Source organism: Cricetulus griseus, chromosome 5 (assembly GCF_003668045.3).
Source record: "Cricetulus griseus strain 17A/GY chromosome 5, alternate assembly CriGri-PICRH-1.0, whole genome shotgun sequence".
Lineage (NCBI taxonomy): Eukaryota > Metazoa > Chordata > Mammalia > Rodentia > Cricetidae > Cricetulus > Cricetulus griseus.
In genome coordinates this window covers 10878160-10897957 of record NC_048598.1, presented here as the reverse complement: position 1 = coordinate 10897957, position 19798 = coordinate 10878160, and the positions used below count along the sequence as shown (strand labels likewise).

The following is a 19798-nucleotide window of genomic DNA, read 5'->3' as shown; positions in this document are numbered from 1 at the left end:
CATAGTTCACGCACCTCTGTATAGGACCGTACACATTTTTACATGTGTTTTATTAATTATCTCCTCAGTTCGGCCTGATCTGTGTTTTACAAGTTTAAATGTTTTTCTAGTGTTGGAGATGGAAGCCAGGAAGCCTGCACTAAGCAAGCGCTTATAGATCACTGAACTGCATCCAGCCCCTTGCTGTTTTTAAAACAAGTAAATGTCTACGAGTATACGTTCATGTGGCTAGTACATTCACATGGAGAGAAACGCAGAAGCCATAGTGTGATAGTCTAGCGAAATGCCATCCACCTGCCCCATGTCCCAGCCACACAATGCCCTTCCACAGAACTTCTGATGCCATCTGTATGTTTCTTTCTAATGACAAAGTCCTTACATTGTTATAATACAAAATCTGAGTCCTTGTATCGTTTACGTGTTAGTGGCATTGAGCATGGTCACTTACCCCTCCTTGTTTGCCGTGACAACACCCTCTGCTCTTCACTCCCCACAGCCCTGTTCCAGTCTCTTGCCCATCTCTCCTTCAACTCTTCCAGTGAATTTGGGAAACTCCAGCTGTCAGCTTTTGAACTAAAACAAAAACAAAAACAAAAAACAAAGAATTCATTTTATTATTTATTTTGTATGTATGCACGTGTGTGTGTGTGTGTGTGTGTGTGTGTGTGTGTGTGTGTGTGTGTGTGTGTGTCTGTGCACTGGAGAAAGGTATCAGGTCCCTGGGACTGGAGTTGCAGGAGGTTGTGAGCCGCTCAGTGTGGGGTCTTTGGAAGAGCAGTGAGAGCTCTTAGCTGCGGAGCCGCCATTGCTCTGTCTTAGACCTTATTCTCTTGTCATCCACACTCACCCCTTTGGTGAGCTCATGGATTTAGATGCCATCTTCACAGTTTATGTCTCTTGCTTAAATCCTAACTGTTTCCAGTCTTGCATAACCAGTCTCCTGCCTGGCACTGCTGCTTGGCTCTCCTATAGACACCTCAAAATTAAGGTGCTCAAACTAGAACTCTGCATTTTCCTTCACATCCCCAACCCCAGCTCTCTGTATCCATCTAGACCTCAAGTGAAAACAATTTTGTCCTTCTCATCACCCCAGATGAAAATCCCACACCCCTGCCTAAGTTTGGGCTGAGTTCAGTTTTAAAGTTTTTGCAGTCTATTTGGTTGAAAGTTGCATCATTTGGTTTGTACTTTATTTCTCTGATTTTTAATGATTTCGGTTTCATTAATAAGTAGTTGGTTTATCTAATTGTTTTTGGTTTTTTTCCTAGTGGCAGTGTCAGCCTTCTTGTTTATTTACATTTACTTATGTAGAGAGCTCCGTGGCTCATTCTAGTTTGAGTTATTTGAAATGTAAAAGACAGGTTGGGAACTCAACTAGGAGAAAATATATGCTAATGACTTGGAGACCACCAAGGCAACATGCTCATTTTCTACCTATATTAAGTCTCCAGTGGCCAGCCGTAGCCTACCCAACACTGTCAGAGACATGGGCCCACGGAGACCCCAACTTCCTGCTTCTGTGAAGCTGAGTTCTTTGTATATTTTCTCACGGTGAATGGAGGCCCTGCTTTCCGACTTACTGCCTAGGCTCTCCAGAGTTCTGGTTGTTCTTTAGTCACAGTCAGGTTTTTTTCAACACAGAAGATACCTGCAATAAGCTTACAGAGAAGGAAAACATTATTTTGGCTTTATGATCTTGGAAATTTCAACCCACCGTCAGTTGGTCCCAGTCCTTTGGGGCCTAAAGTGAGAGCACACCACTAGAGGGGACTCATGGCAAGGTGAAGTTGGGACACTGAAGAGGGAAAGAAGGGGCCTGGCTTCCTCAGTCCCCTCCAGGGGATACACAAGTGACTTGAGGACTTCGTTTTCATTAGGCATCACCTCTTATAAGTTCCACTCTGTTGGGGTCCAGCCTTGAACACACCCATCTGGAGAAGATTTTAGACCCAACTATAGTCTCCTGTTTCTCTCTTTTCTTCTATTTTAATTTCTAAGCAGCTGTAAACTCCAAATCAGAATAATAAAATGAATCATAATTAACTTTCTAATTTCAGCTCTGCTTCATTGCACTTGAAATGATATAGTCTAAATTGATACTTTAATGAGGATAACATCAAGTTCATTTTTATATTCATACTTGTGATGAACGGGTTGAAATTTCCTCCCTGTTATCCATACCTGTAGAAAATTGCTTTGGACATAGACTTTAGGCATGGAATCCTGGCTGCTATCTATCTTCAGTTAAGGGATTAAAGAAATTAGAACCTAGCCTTGTCCTGTTTGTTGTGATTTCTTCCTCTCTGTTGAGGTCAGCATCGGAAGCTTTGTTTATTCTGGGGAGTTTAAGTCCTGGCTGTGTTATTTTCTGATAGTCTAGTAGCTCTCATGCTAATTGTTTCTACAGCCATACTCTATGGCATCAAGAGAGTCACAGGCAGAGGCTTGGGGACTGTCATGTGTCCAGTCAGAGCCAGGCTAAAACCATCTAGCTCTACCTTGCCTCCCCTGGAGCAGTTTCATTTTGTTGCTTATTATATTGGGGTTGCAAAAGGATTTGGTTTGATAGAAAGTATCCATAGTTTTCCTCTACTATTTAGTTAGGTTTTCCTGAAAAGGCAAATAAAGTAAGCAGGTAATTGGAGCCATTTTAGCAGGAACAGAAATTAGTTCCAGTTGGCTGATTATAACTTTATTTTCTTGTGACTTACTTGAAGTTTGACTGTATCAGCCAGTGTGGAAACTGTAACCATTTGTTTGAGGCAGTGTGGATACCCTCACCTCTAGGATATTCTGACAGCACAAGAGGAAATCTAGTCTACAATATATGTACATGAACATTTGCAGTGGAAAGTCTCTGTGATACAGAGGACAACACCTAAATAAAATGAGTGTAACAGCGTGCGTCATTAGTGTGCCATCTTAGGCAACAGGTAGACAGTATTTGTGAGTCTATGAGCCTTGATTCACAACCAAGTTTCTCTTGACCATGAAGACTTAGTGTGATGATCAGAGGAGACAGTCCCCATGAGATATAGTTACTGCACTCTGCAAATGCTCAATAAATTTTCTCTTTTCTTCTCTCGTGATTTTTGCTGTCTTTCATAGACACCAGCTACCTACATTCTCAAGTTCCAACTTTGGAAACTTCCCAGTATATATGTGTATGCGTGTTTGAACATAAACACACACTATATTTCTTACTAGACTGTAAATGATTCAAAGTCAAGCACACTGGCATCTAAAACACCTAGTAGTCTTTGTCCAACATTTTCAATCTTAAAAAAAAACTTGGTAAGGCAGCAATATATTTGACTATTACATTTCCAGAACCCTGAATTGTCTCTATTAGGAATGGAGAAACAAGAAAGCACACGAGTCTGCCCTCATGGCAGTAAGACTAGGGGAAGTTTCATTAAACATCCCTTTGGAGAAGGTTGTCAGTGGATTGCTGGAATGCTCCAATGCTTAATGATTTTCATGTGTAAGCCATTTCTGGATATTCTACTCCATGTGGTGAGGTTTGAGCTAAAGTTGACACAATGTCAATAAAGTTTAAAAGTTTGGAGTGAAACCAAGGAGAGGTTTGCTTTGAGAAATTAAAAAAAAAAGAGACCTAGGAGTGTAGCCCTTCAGCCAGTCTAGGAAGGAATATATATATTATCTGCTAGACTTGGCTTCAGGTACATTCTAAACATCATGTCATCACCCAGATAAAATAGTAAGATTCATTCAGATATGTGTTTAAATGAGTTACAATGCCTCCAATGACTAACAACACATTTTGTACATCGTATGAAAGAAACCTTTTCAGCAACTGGGTGGATGCATTTACTATGTCTCACAACCTCTTAGGAACTAGAACAGCATTTAGTCAATGAGAGCATTGTTTGGGTTTCTATAATGCCTAATACCTAGGACAATGTCTCTCGGGCCCAATGGGCTGGTGATGTTTCCTCTGCCTGTGTTGCAGGGAAGTGGACACAGTGGTAAGATTCTGACTTATCCTCAGGCACTGGGCTGGGATGGCGAGGACAAAAGAAAACCAAGAATGTTTATGCTTGGCTTCCTGGAGCCAGGAAAAAATATTTGCAGGGTGTTTTGGTCTTGTTTTACCTTTTTGTGGGAGAGGGAATCTAGGGCCTCACAGATGTTAGGCAAACACTCCACCATAGAGCTATATTTCTAGTCCAAGTTTTTGGATAGAATCCTTTTCTGATTTTCAGATAGTGCATATTGGCATGGAAGATTCTGGAAGGCATAGGCTCTGTAGGATCTCCTGATGCTACAGCAGAATGCCTGAGACAAATAACTCATAAAGAGAAAAGAGTGATTTCAGCTCACGGTTTTGGAGGTTATAATCTGTGCTTGCTTTATCCCATTGCTGTGGCCTGTAGTGGGAAAGCAGACTACGGAAGGATGGAAGGAGTATGTGGAGGAAGAATATTCTGACTTCCTCATGAGTCAGAGCAGGAAAAAAAAAGGAACCAGTGTCTCTCAGTTCCCTTCAGGGTCACACAATGACCAAAGAATTTTCCACAAGCTCTCAAGTCCCACCCCTGGGATCAAGCCTTCAATGCATAGGCCTTTAGTTAAATATTGAAAGTATAGGGGCTCATCCTGCCAATGCACAGATGATACTAGTCTTTAGGTAGAAGTCTGATGGTCTTGAAGTTTGACTTCTTGTCTTCTGGGTTTACTCCCTTCTTGGCCAGACTCCCTTCGCTGAGATTAAATGGCAAGATTTAAAGGAACGAATTGTCTGTGTTGTCTAGAAAGGTCCTAGTGCTTTGGTGTCTCCTCTTGACCAGTGATTGTGAGTAGCCTTGCTGGCATGATGCCATGGACCATCTGAGAAAGCCTGGCTCTGTAGTGACAAGGGATGAATCCATCCCAGTGGAGTGGATCAGAACATCAAATCTAGATTTTGTACCACTCTCTCCACTTTGAAATAGGAATCTATTTAGGGTTAGTGTGATGAGGTCCTTTGGCTTTGGGGACTCTGCTAAAGAGACAAAGCCCCACCTTATCCAAGCATCCCAAGCCTTTGAAGTGTTGATGTGATCAAGGTCAGACCTAACACAGCAGAAGGTATACAAGACTGGGGTAGGAGAGTGAGGGGACAAATGGACTTTGGCACATTCTTAAAATTTAAAAATAGAGAATAAATTTTCTCTTCTTTTCTTTTCTCTCTTTTTTTTTTGTTTTTTTTGTTTTTTTTTTTTTTTTTCGAGACAGGGTTTCTTTGTGTAGCTTTGTAGCCTATCCTGGCACTCGCTCTGAAGACCAGGCTGGCCTTGAACTCACACAGATCCGCCTGCCTCTGCCTCCTGAGTGCTGGGATTAAAGGTGTGTGCCACCAACGCCCGGCAAGAATAAAATTTCAAAGCCTAGGCAGAAAATCTGAGTATTCTAGAAAAAAAAAGTTCTGTTATTATGCCAGGAGTTTAAAGCATTCCCAGGGCACTGGGGAGCAGAATCATGTCCCTTATACATTCAGATTCCAGTCACACTCGTGCCTCCTGAAACATGGCATCCAGACTGAACGGATATAAAGAAACAGACCAGAATATACCGATCTCAGAATTCCTCTTTTTTTGGAAGGACCAAGAATAATGAGTGTCTGTACAAGATGGAAGCGCTCTTGAAAGACATAAACAAGGGACAGCTTCATTTTTAAAGAAACCCACGTAAATGCTGGGTGGGTGTGGGTGCCTGCCTATCTTTCCAGCGTCAGAGGGTAGAGATGAGGGGTTCCCAGAGCAACCTATTAGCAAGGCTGGACATATCAGTGAGCTCTGGGTTTGATTGAGAGACCTTGGCTCATTGAGTAAGAGACACACTGAGGATGATTCCTGATACCAACTCTGGCTTCCCCATGTGCATGTGCACACACATTCAATGCGCCCCTTCCCATGCACATGTGCACACACATTCAATGCGCCCCTTCCCCATGTGCATGTGCACACACATTCAATGCGCCCCTTCCCCATGTGCATGTGCACACACATTCAATGCACCCCTAACATGCAAAGTGCATGCACATACACACATGCCACACATACACATCATATAGATGGAAAAAGAAACAAAACAATGTGGCAGTGTAATAGCACCTCCCAAATTAAAAAAACAAACAACAAAACAAAACTGTGAGAACAGATAGGTTGATGTGTCTGTCAACCTAACCAGCAAAAGGAAGAAATGCCCACGGGGAGCCCAGACAAAGTCAACACGCATTTCTGATTCCTCTCCCTGTGGAGTCACTGGGGACATGCTTGACTTCCCGGCCACACACAGGGAAAACACATGGTGTGACACATTGCTTATGAAGGAATTCATTAGAGACTTGGTGCCCACGGGTTTTATTGGGAGCTAAGCACTCATTTCCAAGCACAGACCAAGACTGCAGACTTCCAGAAGAATGGCAGATGCCAAGAAGAAACCTTCTGTTAGGCACTTTAGGTACAGTGGGCCACTCTTGTCATGTAGGGCTGGATGAACAATTGTGACGTTCCCAGATACCATTTGAAGACTGACTTTTTACAAAAGCATTGTAAGGATTTATTTATTTAGTATGTATGTATGTATGTATATATGTATGTATGTATGTGTGCCTAATCATCTACCTTATTCACACATGTAAGAATGCATGAGTTTACATGTACCATATGTGCGCAGGAGTTTAGAAGAGTGTGTCAGATTCCCTGGAACTAGAGTCACAGGTGGATGTGAGCTGTCTGACATGGGTGCTGGGAATCTAATCCGGGTCCTCTGTAACAGCAATGAGTGTTCCTAACTGCGGTCTTAGTCAGGGTTACTGTTGCTAAGATGAAACACCATGACCAAGAGCAAGTTTGAGATGAAAGGGTTTATTTGGCTCACACTTCCACATCTCCTCATTATTGTCCATCACTGAAGGAAGTCAGGACAGGAACTCAAACAGGACTGGAACCTGAAGGCAGGAGCTGATGCAGAGGCCATGGAGGGTGCTGCTTACTGGTTGCTCCCCATGGCTTTCTCAGTCTGCTTTCTTATAGATCCCAGGACCTCCAGCCCAGAGGTGGCCCCACCCACAAGGGGGCCTCCCCCATCAATCACTAAGAAAATACTCTGCAGGCTTGCCCAAACCCAGTCTTATGGAGGCATTTGCTCAACTGAGGTTTCCAATTGAGGATTCCTCGTAGATGAGTTTAGCTTGTGCCAAGTTGATACAAAACTAGCCAGCACAACTGCTGAGCCATCCCTCTTAAAGATGGACTTTATAAGAAAGCCTTTCCAAGGACCCAGTATGTCCTTTTCTATATAGCTGGCTGGTGACATGTCTGATGGGAAGATAAACTTAGCAGGAATGCTGGGGCCATGGGACTTGTATTCAGCTTGCATCTCCTGAGGAGACAGACTCAGAGTTGGCTTAGGAAGAAATGTGATTAAATTTGGATGACAGAAGCCCACCTCCATAAGAATGCCAGGTCAGTGATCTTTGTGTCTAGTCTTGCTCTCCTACACATGACTGCGTTTTGAATACAACTGAGCAATGTAGTAGAGCTCAACTGATATTTTAGAACCACATGATAAATTTTCTGGGCTTTGGGATGGGGGAATTGTTCAGTGGTTAAAGCACTGGTTGTGCAGGAATTCAGATCCCCAGAAACTATGCAAATGGTGATTTGATGTGGTGGCCTATCTATAATTCTAGTCTTGGTAGGTAGAGACAGGGGGTCCCCAGAGCAAGCCGGCTATGAAGACTAGACATATCACTGAGCTCTGGGTTGAACTGAGAGACCTTGCCTCAATGCAAAAGTTAGAAGAATTACAGGGGATGATTCCTGGCATCAACCTTGGGCTTTCATATGTACACATGTCACCACACATAAACGCATGCACATAGATACATGTACACCACATGGACACATAACAGTCAGTGCACACAAACCCATGCACACACACACATGCATGCCGTAGACACACATATCACCACACACAAGCCCATGCATATGAACACATGCACACATGTCACCAGGCATAAACCCATGCATGGACTTATGAACACAAACATGCCACATGTGAAAAATAGAAAAAAATCCTCCTGGGTTAACATTGGCAAATAATTTGGCCTAGTCTAAGCCAAAGAAGTGCTTTTATAAAAGTCTCATAACACATAGACATTCCATAGCTGTACAGCAAGTGTGCACATAGGGCTTTTCTTCCTGTGTGTGTGCGCATGTGTGCATGTGCATGTGAGTGTGTGTGTGTGTGTGTGTGTGTGTGTGTGTATGTGTGTGTGTGTGTGTGTGTGTGTGTGTGTGTGTGTGAATGTTACACGTTCAGCTGTTGTCACTAGGTTTGTTTCTGTGGAGACTCTGAATATGGAGCACCGGGTGTGCAATCAGACCCAAATCTCCCCAGACCCCACCCTTCTGGCCTCTTAAACAGCTAAATGAGATTTATTCCTATCTGGAGAAATTAACAAATTGGATCTGAAGTAGGACTGGAAATAGCATTCTAAATTTGAAGCTACAGATGAAAAAGCCCTTATTAGGCCATTTGGTGTACAGCTGGGTTTTTCTCAGCACAGCTTCCTGTCTTCCAACAGGGCCAGACTCAGGTTCCTATAACTGCAGAGACAATGCTCCCATCTAATCCAGCTGGGCATTTCACCTGAGGGACGCTCCCCTAGGGTCTGTTTCAGGTGGCTGATAAGAAGGGTACCTCAAAATCAGGAGGAAGGATTAGGAAGGAAAGACCTGGTGCAAGGAGCTGGGGGGGAATAACACTGGAGACCCATCTTAAAGGGAGGTGTGGTAGGTGCAGACAGCGTGCCAAACAAAGTACAGCCCTCAATGCTGAGTACCAGGAGGAAAATGATGGACTAGTTTATAGCAGTGGCCCTCAACCTGTGTGTTGTGACCCCTTTAGGCATGGAGTGTCAGATATTTACATTACAATCCATAACAGTAGCAAAATTACAGTTATGAAGTAGCAATTTAATAATTTTATGGTTGGGGGTCACCACGACATGAGGAACTGTTGTAAAGGATCACAGCCTTAGGAAGGTTGAGAACCACTGGTTTATACCCTTTATAGATTACTGCTGAATAGGCTTAATGGGAAAATCCAAATGTGGATTTACAAACAACATTGGGCATCCACCTGTTTATCCTTCACATTCGTGCATAATACAAACCCAACTGTATTGGCTCGAGTCTATCCCCGAGTCTATGTGCTGATGTTAATCCCAAGGTGTGAGGAGAAAAACCACCAACCCAAATCATCATGACCAAATTATTTAAAGCAAACTTTTAAAATTTATGTGCCTTCCCCTAAGGCACACAGGCTGCCTTCCCCTAAGAAGGGGTTCACATGGTCATCTTTGGACAAGGGAAAGATAATGATATTTATAGCTCAGGGGTAAGGGCTTCCCAAATGGGGGATTTGGCAGGCAAATAGTTGGGGTTATAGAAGCAAAATACAATAAGTTGGTCATAACAATGTAGTCACAACAGTATTTGAAGCAAAAATAGGGTTGCAATATGGTCATAATAACTTTTTGAAACAAAGACATGATTGTCATTTCCTGGAACAGGTAATACAGAACCATTTTTAGTTAAGGTTACAGGTGGGGCATAGCTCAATCCTTGAGAAACAGAGAGTTAATGATGAACAGGAATGAACCTGATTTGTCTTTATTATAAGATGGCTTTCAAGCCCAAGATGGAAGCAGGCTGGTTCATTATTGGGAACTTAGCTTTCAATACATCAGCATGGAGAGCTGGGACCTTCAGGTATCAATTAAGTCATAGGTCCTCTGATCTATGAATGAATGAATGTCTTTATCATGAGATTAGGCTTATTGCTGTGAGATAGTGGGCTTGCCTTCCCGTGTCTTACTCTCTCATGACTTGGTGCCTACCTCAAACTTTCTGCTATGGGATATTGAAGCAAGCAAGCAACCAACCAAACAACCAACCAAACAGAAACCCAACCACTTATCATATGCCTGGTCCCCAGACTTGGACTTTCTGTTCTCCTAGTGCTAGGAGACACATATCTTTGTTCTTTACAAATGACCTATCCTTGGTATTCTGTTATAATAGCAGATAAACAGATGAACAAACCAAGGCAGTCGTCTTTCTTTTCTACTGTTTTTCACCCACTTGATAGCAAACAACATATCTTTCATTTCCAAAGAATAGGATCACTAGATCTGGGCTGTGCTAATGAGACACCAGGTGTTAGATAGACTCCCTAGTAGGCTGACAGACAGAAGGAACATGGCCGAATAATAAAGAGGGTAAACTTCCAAGGTGGCAAAATTCCAAGATGGCTGGCTTCTTCCTCACCTTCCTGACCTGAGACAAAAATATGATAGCCTAAAACAAAGGCCTTGTAGGCTTTTGTTTCCCACCAACAGGTCCTGTGCTGATGGACTGGCTCAACAATTTCAAGGCTGGAACAGGATGTTACACAACTGTTGTGAGCCAATCAATTATCTTATCTCTCTTCAAACAGACCAACCCTAAATTAGGGGAGGAAAACTCTTCACAGACTTAACAAACCTCAGACCTTAAAAAGACACTGGACTTTTTTTTTTTTTTTTTTATCTTCTTGAGGTCCCCCTTTCCTTGGCAGAGGGTCTGTTTTCTGTGTGTCTGCACGTGTGTGTTTTCTCATCCCAAATGCCATGTGAGTCCTGGGAACTGAACCTGAGCTCTGTGTAAGAGCAGCGAGGGCTCTTAACTTCTAAGTCGTCTCTCCAGCCCCTAATGGAGAAATTATTAAGTCAAAGGAAAATAAAAGAAAGGAGTTGTAGCTGTGGGATGCTTCATGTTTACTAGAAATGTTTCTATGTGTCTTAGGCATATAAAACCCAATTATGAGCTCAGTGCTACGTGCTTGGGGGTGGGGGTAGAGAACACAAGGAGGTATATATCCTCCAAAGAAAGCTTGGCTGTGCTGGAACTCTGGGACAGGGATGGGAGGGGCAGACCTTCCTATTTTTTCATGCTTGTCTCAACTACTTTACTTTTTGAATAGACAAGAGGGGTCAAATGACTGGTTAACACTTCAGTACTTAAAACGTTGTAAAAATTTTCTCTTTTCTTTCCAACAGTCTCATAAATTCTAGGAAGGTCTATATGAATACTTTCCAAGATTAATATTTAGTTACAAAGACAGCCCATGAGAGGTCACACATCAGATGTAATCTGTTCTGCAGTCGATGTTAAAAGTTCTGTTTGCCAGCAGACTCTCTTAAATAAGACTTGATGTTTGGGGGCTGTGGAAAGACACTTGCCCTGTTATCTTGGGGGGAAAATGACGCCTAGAATAAATTTCATGGAACTCTCTTCACTGCCTGATCTGATGGTGTGTGGCATTAAAGCATGGCCAGCAGACTAGGTGACGCTGAAAGTCAGTCTAAGTGCAGCCCATCCCATAAGTCAACCAGGCGGCTTTTGTATTTTGTTTCTTTTTCGATACATATACTTATTCTCTGACAGCTTTGAGATTTCTCTTTAATACATACATTCAGAAATTTGATTATTACATGCTTTGGTGTTTGTTGTTGCTTTGAGATAGGATCTATGTATTGGTGTCCTCTATGAGAACAGGACCTACAGAATGGACATGTATTTACAAAAGGACACAATACATTGGCTTATATAACATGAGTTGACTGTCCAACGATTGCTGTCTACACTGGAGTGGCTGGGGGCCCAGTAGCTACTGAGTACATGAGGCTGCATGAGTGTCAGTCACAATGTGGCATTGAAGGCTGAAGAAACTGGGTTCTGATGACAACAAAGGAAAGCAAGGCCAGCTGTAGTGTAGATACACTCACAAGCAAGAGGTGAAGGCTCACAGGCAAAGCAGCACTGTTTTTCTCTTGGACGTTTTTATATGCGGGCCACTGTCAGAAGGTTTTCCCTCTCAGTTGACCCCGCCCATGAAAATTTTCTCACAGACCCTACACTCTACAAAGGCATGTCTCTGAGTTGATTCCAGGTCCAATCAAGTTGACAGTCAAGATTAACCCTCCTTCCATCACCATGGCATTACCCGGAGCCTACCAGAGCCAAAGGGATCTGAGAACTTCACCTTCCAATTCAGGACAGCGTTGCCAGCAATTAATCCCATAAATTAATGCCACTCCCAGCCTTGGCCAGAGAAGCTTCGTTATGTTTACAAGATTTATAATTAGTGTAATCTATAATTCCTTTCTAGAGGTCCTTTTCTTCCAATTCTATCACCTCTGTATCTATTTCTGTTGATTGGTTTTTCTCTTGGTCTTTTCCTATTGATTTTTCTAGGTGAAGAACTGGTGTGATTTTTATGTTTATATTTGGTGTTAGTTTTTATTGGGTGGTAGAGCCCTCTCTCCTTCTATCTACTCTGTTTCTTTATCTTTTGATATTTTTGAGGTACGATCTCACTTTGTAACCAGGCTGCCCTTAAACTTGCTGTAGCCCAGGCTGGCTTTGAACTCATGGCTAACCTGCTTCATACTCCCAAGTGCTGGGATTATAAAATCAACCACCGTGCCTGGGTTGGAAACTATTTTCTGTGGATAATTGCTTGTGGATTACTCTGATACTTTTGATGCTTACTTTCAACTTTGCTCTAAAGAGTTTAGAGAAATTTTCACTCTGGAGCTGAATTAGCACTATTAGTATGATGTAGTCTTTCTGAAGATCCGACCCAGTATCCATTGAACCCCAAGGGCTTTCATGCAAGTTAATAGGAAAATGAGGTCTGTGTGCATTGCAGTAATTATTCAGGCTGCTCTTCTTGGTGTTTCTCCCTCTGACCTTATGACCTTAGCCTGTTTGAGTGTTAAATATTCATCGGTAACTCTGCAAATCTTACAGGTCCATTAGTTCTGATTCCCTTCTCTCAGAGATGACAGTCTTCTGCTGTTTCATCCCAATGCCTAACAACAATGTGAAAACATTGTTTGCCTGCGTTTTTGGTTGCAATCCACAGAATGGCAAATCTTACATCATTCATCATTTCTAGGTGAATGGAAAAGCCAGATACTCGTGGGGACTAGGCAAATTTTAATGTCTAGCGCACAAACTTCACTGCAGGATATTTTTTTTAAATAGTATTTTGAATTGTTCTTTGTGACTTCATGTGATGTTTTGATCACATCCCCCCATCCCTGCTTCCCTCTTCCAAGACCCTTGGGAGACCCCCTACCGCATACCCTCCTCCCAAATTTATGTCCAGTTCTCAGTAGTACTTCAGTGAGTCTAATTAGTGCTGCCTACATGGTGTGAGCCAACCAAGGGAGCAAACAGTCAGTCCTGGAGAAAAATGAGTCTTCCTCCCCCACAAGCCATCAGCTACTGGTAGCTTCTCAGCTAAGAGTGAAGCTTCATGAGCTCCTTCCCTATGCATGCTAGAATACTGACTAGCTTGATCTTATAAATAAGTAGGTAGATAGGTAAATAAATAAATATGTTCAGTTATACGTAAAAATGTAAGTCCCCTGCAAGCAAATATGAGAGCGGTTACCTGGAACAGGACTTCAGAGGTTAAAGCCTGGAAAATTGAAAATTAAAAGGAATGGACTCATTTCAGAACACTCAGGATTTCTCTGGATGTTGGTACTGGTTCACTGAATTGTGGAAGCTCATTTTTGTGTTTCCAACCTGCAAAATCAGAAGTTCCAGCCAATTCTTCTCCAGCTCTAAAACTCGGTGGATTCAGTTCAGCTCCTGGCCCATCACTGCAAACACATCCTGTGTCTTGCTGTCTGTTTGGCTTTGCTTACCTGCATGCTATTGCTTACGTCTAGAGGTCCCAATATCTTTGTTTCCCCAAGTGCAGCCAGTATTTTAAGACCAAAACCAGATGTCCCTTGCTCCCCAGCAGAATTGTTAGGAGCATTTCAGATTAATTCAATCTTCTTTTTTTTTTTAAATTTTGAATAGCAATCAAATCTAAAAACATATAGGAAAAGTCCTTGCTAGAAGTATGATGCTAGCCAGGCAGTGGTGGCACATGCCTTTAATCCCAGCACTCTGTTTTTATAATCTTTAGAGAAAATGATTTACATAAACAAAGGAAGCCATCAGATCTTTGAGTGATGAACTAGTTAGAGTTCCTCACATTCCATGAGCTAAGCAGAAGCTCCAGACACCTCTTCCTGGCCATGGCCCTTGTGGTTTGGAAGAAAATGGCCCCCAAAGGGATTGGTACTATGAGGGGATTTGGCCTTGTTGGAGGAAGTGTCAATGTGGGCGCTGCCTTTGAAGTCTCTTTTTTTGAGCTTCCCTCAGAGTGACTGTTAGTTGACTTCCTGTTACCTGCAAGATGCTGGACTCCCAGTTTCTCCAGCACACCATCTTGCTCCCACCGTGATGATGACAGACTAAACCTCTGAAACTGTAAGCCAACCCAAGTAATGTTTTCTTTGTAAGAGTTGCCACAGTCATGGTGTCTCCTCACAGTAATGAAAACCCTATCTAAGGCAGCTCCTATGTAGCCACGTCTGTTCTAGTCTCTGAGATCCAGCTGGAACTGGGTTCCTGAAAATCACAGCCAAGGAACTGACCCTCAGCAAACATATTAGCTATGGAGATTTAATTTTATTGCCTTCCTTTTACAATTTTAATATTTTGATGTTTTTATTTGGTTTTCCACGATGAATAGAGTATTTGAACTTTTAAAGCTAGCTATTTATTTTTCTTTTGTAAGTTGTATTCATGTAGTGATATACATGCACAATTAATGTTGGTTAATCATTTATAGTTCATTTTTAATGCATCCATGTCCTCATTGCTCAAAACCAACATAATCTACATTTAACACCATGTCTGGTAGATAGTAGAAAGTAAATTTTCATTGAGTGTTTTTTTTTAAACTAAGGGGATGAGAAATAAGCTGTCTATTTCATAACAGTGTGTGTGTGTGTGAAACAGGCATTTGGAAAAATTAAACCAGATATTTGCCTCACTTTGAGCTTCCAATTCCAGTGGATTATAGAGGCAAAACATAAATGTAACGGTAATTATAACTGTTAGTATCTGGACTATAAGGAATTAGTATTTGAAAAAGAGAAGGCATTTAGTCTAAAAACTAGCATAGCCACAAATAGGTGATGTTGCCCAGCAGAAGCAATGCTCTTCCTGTGGAATGCAGTGCACACAAAGTGTAGAGAAGGCCCCAGCCAGCCCAGTGACTCACTGTTGGCACACGTGTCATATGTCACATGCATAGAGGGGTGGCATTCTGTTCGTCTACAATCTCAGGTTTTATTGGGTAAATTAATAACAAATTCACAAGGTCCAGGAGTTTCAAAGGCAATATCCTTGGCAATCTGGCTGAGGCACACGGGCTCTTTTATTACAATCATAATTACCAATACCAACTCTCCTATGTGGGTCCCATGTCACATGGTAGATCTGTAATTATGGACTACAGAATGGAGCTCAGGGTAAGGCTCAACCTGAAACTCGCCCCCACCTTTGTGTTGGACACCATGGAGGTGGAGCAACTTAGAGCCGGACACAGCCTGACCTCAACAACTGTGCTGCGTTCACAGGCAGATTTTATAAACTCACTAAGAAGCTATGTACAACAGACAAATCCTAGGCTGCAATTTCACAATTCACAAAAGAAATACAAATGGCCAATTTATAAAGTTCAAGTTATTTGTCCATCCCCAAACCCCAAAAGAAAAACAGGATGCCATACTTCAATACATCAAAGTAGCAAATCATGAAAGGGAAGCAATGATGAAATTCATTTTTTTAAATAGCTGTCACATTTCCTCAGAGCATCTCTGGGCTTCGGCGATGCAGAAAACTCAGCTCTGGAGCAGGGTCAGGGCATGGGGTTGAATCTCAGAGCTGGAGGCAGAGGGCGCTCTACCAAGAGGGTAGGGTCTGAATTTTTACTTGTGTCATGAATAGCTCATTTTTTCAAATGTCCACACCATCAGAATACCCTTTGAACCATGTGGTCCAGAGCATCTGGAAAGAGCAAGGATGCTTTCAGAGGCAGAGATAACCACTGGCCTTGGGGTCTGTTGGCTTTGAATGCTTTTCCATTGCCTGCCTCTTGGATTTTTTTTTTAAATTTCATTTATTTATTAAAGGCAGGATGTGCATGAAGGCCGGAATAAAGAATAACAGATATCTATTTTGAGATCACTCACACAATGATGGAAAATCACCACAGTCTTCTGCCCCTGGAAGCACAACTCCCCTCTGCCTGCCCTCAGTGTCATTCAGCTTTGTGTAAGGCAGCCTTGGAGCTAACTCTGCTGATTCTCAGTGGCTGCTTCCTCTGGGGAATGTGGGGAAACTGGCTTTTTGCTCTTCAAATGGAAACACTAGTCCATGTTGTCCCTCTTTCTGGTTATGTGGCAGTTATAGGTACCAGTCAATGGGAAGCCAGAATGAACACTATTTTGCTTCCAGGTTTTTTTCCTTTCCTATTGTGTGGTTCTAGATATGATGTAACACTGAAGCCGAGTTTTCATCCAGGCATGGTAGTGCTCGCCTATAATCCTAGCACTTGGAGTATGGAGATATATGCTCATCTGAAGTTCAAGGTCATCCTCAGCGACACAGTAAGTTGGAAGTTGGCCTGGGTTACATGAGACTTTGTCAAGAGGAGGGGAAACAGAGGGGACACAATGAAAAAAGAAGGTGACTTCAAAATTATGATCCATGGGAAAATGCTGTTTGTGTCTTGTATTGAAGCTGAGATATTCTGGAGCTATCTCTACCATTGAAATGGCTAAGCAGTTCAGAGTCCACCCTGGGCAGAAAGGTTGTCATGGCTAGGGTAAAGGAGGCATGGGGTGTAGTCACACGATGGTCTCCTCAGCCAGATCCCTTCCTTCCATCCTCTTCCTAGAGAGTGATCTGTTACGATAAATCTTTTCACCAAATGCCACCTGAGCCCTACTGCCACGTGGGCACTTTCTGCCAGCCGCCTGAGTTCTACCTGCCGAGTTAGGGCCCCAAATAATACACAGAGACTTATATTAGGTACAAATGCTGTTTGGCCAATGACTAGGATTTCCCTTTTGTTAGCTCAGTCTTAATTATCATAAATCTATATATTTTATAAGACTTATCTTATTTAGGATGCCTTCCATTGGTGTCCTCATCCTGGGATCACATGGTGGCTCTGGAGGAAGAGAGAAGGGACCACTTCCTCCTTGCCCTTGTTTATGAGTCTCCCAGCTATGTCACTTCCTGCGTGCATCACCACTTCTTTACTACATTTCCCAGAATCCTCCTTGACTTCTAGTCCCGCCTAACTTGCTGCCTCATTGGCCAAACAGTACTTTGTTTATCATCCAGTGAGACAAACACATACACAGAAGCACTTCCCCCGTCAGTGATCCACTGTTCCTCCAGGCAAATGAGAAAATGAATGTGATACTCAACACTTAGTGTTGACCCAATGGACTCTACCCCTTTGCGATGAAGGTCTCACTTTTTTTTTTTTTTTAATTAGTTTTTAAGAGAGAGGGTTTCTCTGTGCACCAGCCCTAGCTGGTGTTCTGGAGTTCTCTCTGTAGACCGGGCTGGCCTCGAACTCTCAGAGATCTGCCTTCCTCTGCCTCCTGAGTGCTGGGATTGAGGGTGTGTGCCACCACCTCCGTGCTCGAAGGCCTTACTTCTTAAGGAGCATAAATTTGAACGCGTTGAGAAAGGGAGTTGTATAATGGACAGAGAAATGACACAGGGCTCTGTGAGACGTAGCAAGAAAATGGCCTTGTAGAATTAGCTCAGTGGGGCTACTGGTTCTCTGTGAAGAGGAATTCCTGGGAAGAGCCTGATGCCGCCATAGCAGGCTCCTTCCAGGTCTCCCAGTGCTGGATGAGGAAGCCCTGTTCAGCTTGTTCGGCTCCAGTCGTTTCTGGAATTTCAGTTTCAGCCTTGCAGAACCAACTTGCAGGAAATGGCTGTAATATGTTTTGCAGACATCAGAAATACCCCGAGGAGAGAGTTAATGGGAGGGAACATAATAAGCCTTTTTGTGCAAAGAGTAAGATGTGGAATATATTTTAACAGTTTTCAACAAAGCCCCGGGAGATTGTTTTTATGTGGTTAGAAGTTTTTCATTAAAGTAGAAGTCTATTTTTTTTATTTGAAGCACTATTTTTGCTCTTAAATATCTTTTATCCCTAAAGAAAACCTCAGACCAAGCCCCTTTATCTCCCGTAGTCCCCAAACTGAAGTGGTTAATCAGGCTTGTAGATATGCCAGGATCGATGAGGACCTTCCTTTTCTCTCCCTTGATAATTTTCCTTGGGGGAAAAGCTCTTTTGACTAAATTTCTTGTTAATAAGACGTAGGAAGGGATAAAAATCCCATTAAGTGATCTCGGGGATGTCTTGTGGATTAAATAAAGCAGAACCTGCAAATTTATGGGGTGGTATGGGTTTCAGCCCCAGGAATTAGACCAGGGTAGAGGCTCAGTGTGGTGTCAACAATGACGGCAGGCTCACTGTTCCTCCGTGTCCTTAAGTCCCACTTCTCTGAGCCACACTCATGGTCTGTCACTTCCCTTGTATATGACATCCTCAGAGCTCTTTTTCTCTCAGTCTGACCCGTTGTAGTTGCTGTAGACCTCCAGCAAGCATTCTATCTCTGTGCTATAGCCCCAGTCCATTTTACATAGTTGTTTTTTCTTCAATTTATGTATACACACTGAACTCAAGTCACCAGTTTTGGAGGCAAATGTCATCTCACCCAGTCCCACACCAGTCTTTTTAAATTTTTTTAAAATTTGTTTTGAGACAAGATCTTAACTAAGTTACCAAGGCAGCTTTGAACTCACTATGTAATCCAGGCTGACCTGATATGTATGAGCTCCTTGCTTTAGTTTCCTAATAATTGGGATTAGAGGCAATTATTTCATTTTTGTCTCAACATACTAATGGTTGTAGATGGCCCACAGCTCACCTCATACTGAATGGGCAACAGTTCAAAGCTTTCTTTGAGAAATGGGCCAGGACAAGGATGTCTGCCTTCTTCACTTGGATTCTACTGGTACTGGAGTTCTAGGCAGAGCAGTCAAGACAGAGATTGGAATGGAGGATGTCAAATTGTCAGTGTACAGGTGGCATGATTTTCTATGTAGGAAACCCCAAGGACTCCATCAAAAAACCATTATGACTAATTAACAAATCCAACAGGTTTATTCTCACTTGACATCACATACAAAATCTTGTATTTGAGAACTGAAAAGTCCAATAGATAAGATCTAACAGTGAAAGTCCCTACTCTTAAACTGCTGATTGATGATAAGTAATTATAATGAGTTTGGAAGCAAAGGACTTTGGGATGAATTCCTGTTCAAGTTCTAGGTAGCTGCAATGCTATGAAGTATGTTTATGCTTTATACATTTTTAGAGACTGGTTCTGATAACTTAATATAATGTAAAAAGTGATAAAAATGAGAAAAAGTACTGAGTCACTTATATCTTTATTTACATTTTGTTTTGATTTATTTCTTTTGTTTTTCTGAGGCAAAGTCTTGCTGGTTATCCCAGACTATCCTTGAGCCCATGATCATCTTATCCCAGCATTCTGAGTGCTGGGATGATAGGAATATATCGCCATACCTGGGTAAGCCAGTTTTCAATAATAAGAATGATGTGCATTAATTTGTGTCCCATACATTGAGTGTATGTCATGTCCCATTTCTTGGATAGTTGTAATTAGGTTTATATATAGAGTTCCAACCAGTATTGCTACAAGTAAGAAAGTATCAACTACACTCACCACACACACACACACACACACACACACACACACACACACAC

The 19798-nt window shown here is 42.3% G+C and overlaps 1 long non-coding RNA gene across 3 annotated transcripts in view; it reads right to left on the bottom strand.

Moving 5' to 3' along the window:
* LOC103160752 overlaps positions 1 to 16970 on the bottom strand; it is a 25480-nt gene extending 8510 nt beyond the window's left edge. Inside the window, exons 1-3 of one of the 3 annotated variants that reach the window (XR_003486064.2) lie at positions 13519 to 16970; positions 1581 to 1658; positions 449 to 573 (exon numbers count right to left, since the gene is read on the bottom strand). This is a non-coding gene — a long non-coding RNA (uncharacterized LOC103160752). Of the gene's footprint in view, positions 1 to 448; positions 574 to 1469; positions 5233 to 13518 lie in introns of those variants that run through there. The other 2 variants (XR_003486065.2, XR_003486063.2) reach the window with 2 other exon arrangements.
* Between the last annotated feature and the right edge of the window lie 2828 nt (positions 16971 to 19798).